The sequence below is a fragment of the Elephantulus edwardii genome, unplaced genomic scaffold, assembly GCF_000299155.1.
Source record: "Elephantulus edwardii isolate Elephantulus edwardi_28Jun2011 unplaced genomic scaffold, EleEdw1.0 scaffold00278, whole genome shotgun sequence".
NCBI lineage: Eukaryota > Metazoa > Chordata > Mammalia > Macroscelidea > Macroscelididae > Elephantulus > Elephantulus edwardii.
The window spans coordinates 2,065,418-2,071,332 of NW_006400028.1; positions in this window are offsets into that span (position 1 = coordinate 2,065,418).

A 5,915-nucleotide genomic window follows, 5' to 3' on the forward strand; every position below is an offset into this window, starting at 1 on the left:
TTGCCAGTTTTACAATGTCTTTCAATCCATGAACATGACATGTTTTTCCATTTATGAAAGTCTCTTTGTATTGCAGCTTTCCTGAAAGAAGTCAGTGAAAGAGAGATAGAGTTTAAAGTTATGTCTTTATTCAAGCGGAGCTTCCAGGCGAATCCTCTGTCCTGAAGGGGCAGAGCAGAGAACTCGCAACTTTGGGGAGTTGGGATGGGGTTTTTATAACTGGGGTCTTCGGGAAGAAGGGAGTTGCATTCCATTTCTTAGTTTACAGCCCGTGGTAGGCTCTGGGTGATTGGCAAGGTCATTAGTCCACCTTATCAGCGCGAGGCCATCCAGCCTGGTGTTTGCATTCTTGTTCCCCCTCCTGGCCCCCTTGCCCAGGCCTAACATCCCAGCCTCTTTGGTGGTATAGAGGGTGACGTGTCTGTCTTTAGCTACTTCCTGCTGGAGGGGGACGAAGATCAGGGGGATCAGAGGCTGGGTTGGATCGGCCCCGGGTTCGGTAGCCAATGGGGAATATGGGTGCAACAGCAGCTGGTTCACCATTAGATTGGTCATTTCTTTTATCCTGTGAAGTAAAAACTTAAAAAGGCAGGGAGCAATTAGTAACATTATACTTATGACTACCAGTGGCCCTAGAAAGGGAAGAGCCCAGGTAAGAAATGGGTTTTTGATCCAACTGGGGAAAAGATTCGTTGTTTTTTGCCTACTTCTCAATTCTTCAGCTAGCTTTGCTAGTTTAGAAACTTTTTCTTCTACTAGTCCTGATTCATTGATGTAGTAACAGCATTCTTCTCTTAGGAAGAGGCAGGTTCCCCCTTTCTCAACAGTTAAGAGATCTTAACTCTTCGATTTTGGAGGGTAACCAGTGCTAACGAGGTTAGCTGGCATTGGAGAGAGGCTAGGGAGGCTGATGTTGTTTCTAAAGCTAATTGCAGGCGATCTTCAAAGTCCTGTGCTGAGATTATGCTATGGCCTAGAGCTCCTCCCACCAGTCCTCCAGCAGTGACAGCAGAGGCTAAGCTGACTCCAACCATAATTGGGAGAAATGCTGCTCTTTTGATACGGAGAGTGGGGAGGAGCCAAGCTAATTCGTACAGGGTTAGCTGAGGTACTACTGTTACAGGGAAACACGGCCCCTTTATGGTGGAATTTATACACTTGTGTAGGGTCCCATTGCACCAGAAATGTTGTCCTGGTTCAGCTACAGTGTGCTTGTTTATGCTAACATTATGTATGCAGTTTCCATGTTCCATTGCTAAGGGTGCAAATGAGGAAGTTGTGTAACAGAGGTGGGATGGCTTGGCCTGCTTATCAGACTCTGGTTCCCAGAGTGGGATGTGTCCTGGGATGGTTGAACATTTAGTTCGTGCTGAGGGAATGGCTTGGGGTGCCTTGATTAAGTGTGGTTTAGAGAAATTTATTGGTACTGCTGATAGTAACGGCCGTTGTAAAGAAGCACATAGGAAACAATGAGGAAGGTTGGTCACCATCTGACTTTGGTTAAGCAATAGTAGAGTGTTTTGGATAATTTGGACCCAGGTTGGGGGCTGACTAGCCTGTGGCTCTTCAGAAAGTTGTTCCATCATTTTCTGTTCAGCTTGGATGATGTTATTTGAGACCTGCACTTGGGCATTGAAATCTAGACCATATTCCCTGCTTATATGTAGTGTGCTGGAGGGCAAGGAGCTATATCCAGTAGGATATAGTTTTCCTTCTACTCCAGCCTGCCACCAGGGATCCCAGGGGTCGGAAACATGAAAGTAGAAGTTCCCTTGTTTTATGAAAAAGACTTTGGTGTTATGAACATCATGGATTCTGCATGACCAGTATGGACAACCTCCATACTTCTCTGTCCACTTTAGACAGTATGAGTGAACTTGATCATACAGGAAGCAGGCAAAAGGTCTCTTAGAAGATGAGACCGACTTGGGTGATATTGGAATCGTGATTGCTGCCTGGCATCCCGTTTAGAATAATCTGCTGAGCCAATGAAGTACGTCTTTGGAGTGGACTGCTGGGTGGGAGTTTCTCTTACTTTGAATCTCCATATGTAAACATTACCTAGGACTTCGGTGCTGAGTGAGACGAAGAGTAGTGGGACCCACCATTTGAGAGGTGTAGGAAACTTTCTCAGTGGGAGGAGCATGTTTGACTTGGGAGAGATGATGCCAATGAGGGTTACCTAGGACCTTAACCGCTGTTGGGGTGGTTAAGATGACCGTATGGGGTCCATCCCAGCGTGGTTGGAGAGGTTTAGGTGCACGTCGTTTGATGAGGATAGCATCTCCTGGAACAACTTCAGTGGTTTGGTCTAAATTCTCAGATGAGCTAGTTTCACCTGACTCCCAGTGGAATACAGCCCCAAGTTTAGACAGGAGGTCCCTACCTAGTAATGGAGTTGGACACGTAGGGATAATTAGAAAAGAATGGGTTAGCACTCGCTTGTTTAAGGCAATAAGGAGAGGCTGAGTGGCAAAAGGCTTGGAGGGAAGGCCGTCAATCCCCATCACTGAAACCTGGGAAGGGAAAATAGGGCCCGAGAAAGAAGGGAGTACTGAAAATGTAGCCCCCGTGTCAACCAGGAAGGAAACTGGTTTACCCGCTACCTGCAGTATTACTGTGGGCTCATCAAGGGTAATTGGGGTCATTGAACCTGGGCACCTTCAATCCTCTGTAGTTAGGCCTAGGAGGTCGAGAGGGACTGGGTCTGGTGGAGGGACTGACTTTCTACAACTAGGTGCTGAAGGGCAATCAACCTTCCAGTGACCCATTGTCCTACAGATTGGGCAAGGCCGTGTTGGAGGTTGAGGGTTTGGGCAGCAGCTAGCCCAATGACCCTCTTTGCCGCACTTGAAGCATGCACCAGGAGGTAATTGGCTCTTTGGTCGAGCATTAACTTTCTGACCCTTCACCGTTGCTGGCCGTAGGGCCACCAGGAGAGCCTGGGCTTGCAGGTTCGCTTTCTGTCGGGCACGGGTTTCCCTATCGGCTTCTGCCTTCTCCTCTCGGGCATTGAAAACCTTAAAGGCCATATTCACCAGGTCCCTGATAGGTGTTTGAGGGCCCTCCTCTGCCTTCTTAAGCTTTTTCTTGATATCAGGAGCTGATTGAGTGATGAAATGTGTGGCTAAGACAGCGGCTCCTGCTGGAGAGGTGGAGTCTAAGCGGGTATATTGTGTTAGTGTTTCAGTGAGACGGTTGAGGAAAACAGCTGAATTTTCATCTCTAGTTTGAGTAATTTCTCTAAGTTTGTCAAAATTGACTGCTTTGTGTGATATGGCTTGTAGACCGGCCAGTAAGCATTGAATCATATGGTCACAGCTGGTTAGGCCGTCTCTACCTGCTGCTATATTGGGTTGGTATATCCAATTTGGTTCCTGTCGGGGCACAGCTTGGGGGCCCGCAGGCTTGGTGTTATCTGTCAGATATAATTGGTCTGCATGCTGCTGGGCAGCAGTGAGGACACGCTCTTTTTCATCTGGTGTTAAAGTGGAAGACAGTACAACAAAGAGGTCATGCCATGTGAGGTCATAGGTTTGAACCAGGTATCTGAACTCCTTGATATAAGTTGTGGGATCATTTGAAAATGATCCTAAAAGTTTTTCAATTTGAGAAAGGTCAGTAAGAGAGAAAGGCACGTGGACAAGTACTGGGCCTTCACCTCCTGCCACTTCTCGAAGGGGACAGAGGAGACCGGCTCCGTTCCCGACTGGAGATGGACCTGCTTGGGGTTGAGTATGAGTAAGGACTGGAGGAGGAGTAACAAAACCAGCATTGGTTAAACCAGTGGACTCAGTGGAGGGAGGGGTTAATTACAGGACAAAGGGATTTAGTCTGTTGAGAGTGTGTATGCTTGGCGACTGGTGAAGAAAGAAGTGGCACAGGAATATTTGAATTGGTTAGGGTAGGAGAAATCTGCTGAATATTTGGAGATTAATGGGGTACTTTAGAGTGAGAGGGCTGGTCCGTGGCAGAAAATGCTGTAGGAGGTGGGAGAAGGGTGGCTGAGTGTGGATTGGGCAAAGTAGGAAAGGGCGGAGCGGTAGGAGAACAAAGAGAGTTAATATGGCGGCAATCCTCACCCCTAGCAACAGATGGCGTAGGGGGTGGGAGAGGAAGGACTGGTTCTGGATTGGATAGGACAGCGGAGGGCGGAGCAGAGGGTGGAACAGTAGAGGGACAAAGAGATTGCTCAACTGGCTGAAATCCTCTGCAGGCCCAGGAAGCAATGCTGGATATGGGGGAGGGGAGGACTAAGAGAAGAGTTTCACGGGGTCTGAAAAGGCAGAGTTTTCCTGGAAAGAGGGAGGAGAATCCTGTAAAGGAGTAATAGCAGGAAATAATTTGGAACTAGAGAGATTAACTGGTGAGGTTTGTGCTAAGAGGACCTGTACAGGTTCACAGGTTTTGCAAAGGTTGGGGCAGGAGCGCAAGTAATATAGGGTATCTCTGACCATCGCTGAGTTAGTTTACAAAAATTATCAAGGTCTCTAAGAATGTTAAGATCAAAAGTCCCATTCTCAGGCCACTGAAAGTCATTATCTAGTTGGTACTTTGGCCAGGCGTGGTTACAATAAAAAACTAGCCTTTTAGGACGGAGATCTTCAGCCAGACCCAAGTTTGAAAGATTTGAAAGGAGGCAGCCCAAGGGGCTGTTCCTTGGAGCCTTGGACACTTGATTTCCCATGTTTCTCGGATCTGTGGATGAGGCAACCAGGATTACAGGGCGTCCCCTGCAAAGCGGGAGTCTCGAGAAGGCTACAGATGACTTGAGCAGCCCCGAGAAATCAGTAGCCTGAAAGAAACTGAAAAGTTTCTTGGATGAAGTCCTAGACACAGATCTGTGATTCTTGGAATTGTAGAGTGTGAGGCAAGGCCTTCGTGGAAACAGATCTAGTTTTCACCGGAATTCACAATGCCCAGGCTGGAAAGCACGGTTGCTTTGGAGACGGGAAGCTAGTTCCTGCTTGGAAGTGTTTCAAACAGTTGGGCCAGCGGAATCCCCAATTCCCGGAGGAAGGGTGGGGAATTAGAATAACAGAGGGCTGGAGTTCAGCCTCAGGTAGGCTGTCAGTAGCAGAGACGGGGCCTTTGAGTTAAAGAAGGGTATTTCTTACTTTACCGTTCAGAGAGGAAACACCGAGCGCCAGCAGGTTCAAGACAAAGTGAGGTTCGCCAGACAAAGTGAGGTTCGCCAGCACTTGTCCCAAAAGGGACGGGGGCGAAATTCCTCAACTAGTCTCCCAGGTTTCGGCACCATTATGTATTGCAGCTTTCCTGAAAGAAGTCAGCGAAAGAGAGATAGAGTTTAAAGTTATGTCTTTATTCAAGCGGAGCTCCCAGGCGAATCCTCTGTCCTGAAGGGGCAGAGCAGAGAATTCACAACTTCGGGGAGTTGGGATGGGGTTTTTATAATTGGGGTCTTCAGGAAGAAGGGAGTTGCATTCCATTTCTTAGTTTACAGCCCGTGGTGGGCTCTGGGTGGTTGGCAAGGTCGTTAGTCCACCTTATCAGCTCCACGTGAGGCCATCCAGCCTGGTGTTTGCATTCTTGTTCTCCCTCCTGGCCCTCTTGCCCAGGCCTAACACTCTTCAGCTTTCTTTTTTCTTTTTTTTTTTTTTTAATTGCTGGGTGGATTTAATAGAGCGCAGGGCCCCTGAAAGAGGCCTGTCCAGGGAGGAGGACGCTATCCTCGGCCTTGCCCCACGTGACTGCCCTCTCCCCACAGGTGCCCCAACCTGGCGTCCGTCACACAGTCGGGCTGTGGCCACATCACCGACGAATGCCTGGCCCAGTTGCTGTGTTGCTGCCCGTGCCTGCGCACGTTGGGCCTGGAGAACTGCACGTGTCACCAACTGCACGCTAGCGGCAGTCCAGCTTTCTTATAGTATTGTTTTGTAGTTTTGTTTTGAATC